Source organism: Castor canadensis, chromosome 10 (genome assembly GCF_047511655.1).
Source record: "Castor canadensis chromosome 10, mCasCan1.hap1v2, whole genome shotgun sequence".
NCBI lineage: Eukaryota > Metazoa > Chordata > Mammalia > Rodentia > Castoridae > Castor > Castor canadensis.
In genome coordinates, this window is record NC_133395.1 from 64,097,148 (window position 1) to 64,098,015 (window position 868).

Consider the following 868-nt stretch of genomic DNA (forward strand, 5'->3'; position numbering starts at 1 on the left):
AAGCATGGACTCAGTGAACCAAACCCTGAATCCATTAGAGTTGAGTCCAGGTTGCTGGGTCATGCCATATCCCCAGGAATGAATCCAGAATTTTGGAACACAGTAGGTGAGCAGGAGCTATTTGTTCCTGATAGAAAGAGGAATAGATGGGTGATGGATGGGTGGATGGGTGATATCCCCTCTCTGTATGCTATAGAATAAGTTACTCATATTTATTCCCCTGTGGTAGTATGGCTTAGCGTCCAAGGGATGCAATAATGAATTTACACCTAAATTACAGATTTGGGGAGTTTTCATGGAAACAACTACAGAACTTAGCCATCTTAAGACCTGTAAACTACCCCTGGCTTGGGTGTCAGCATTGAAACTCTGCTTTAAAGTGAATTACTGACTGATTATGGAGGCAAAGGTAGTTGTCAGGTTAAAAAATATAGTCTATCAATTTTTAAATATTAACACTAACAGGTGCCTGAGAGATACTAAAAATTTCATTTGTTTCCAAATGCCTTCTTTTCTGTAATCTTTAACAACATACAACTTACTGTCTATTTTGAACTTCACACAATGCCTAAGACCTTGATAGAAATGTATGCAACTCTGGATATGTCAAGGACAGCCTTTTGACAGAACCTGCTCATAATTTCCAAAAAATATATTTATCAATTGACAACAGTTCCTCTTTCTCAACTTAAGTCATTGGGTTTATTAACTGTGGTATTTGAGAAGAATGTTGTTAATAGTGCTTATACTACACATAAATAAATGAGTGCATTCACCTTTATTAGTATAAATGAGGCAAGAGCCCTGCTCCAAACTGGGCATTGCTTTCTTTCTCTTTTGCAGAATTTCACTCACTGAAAGTTTCAGG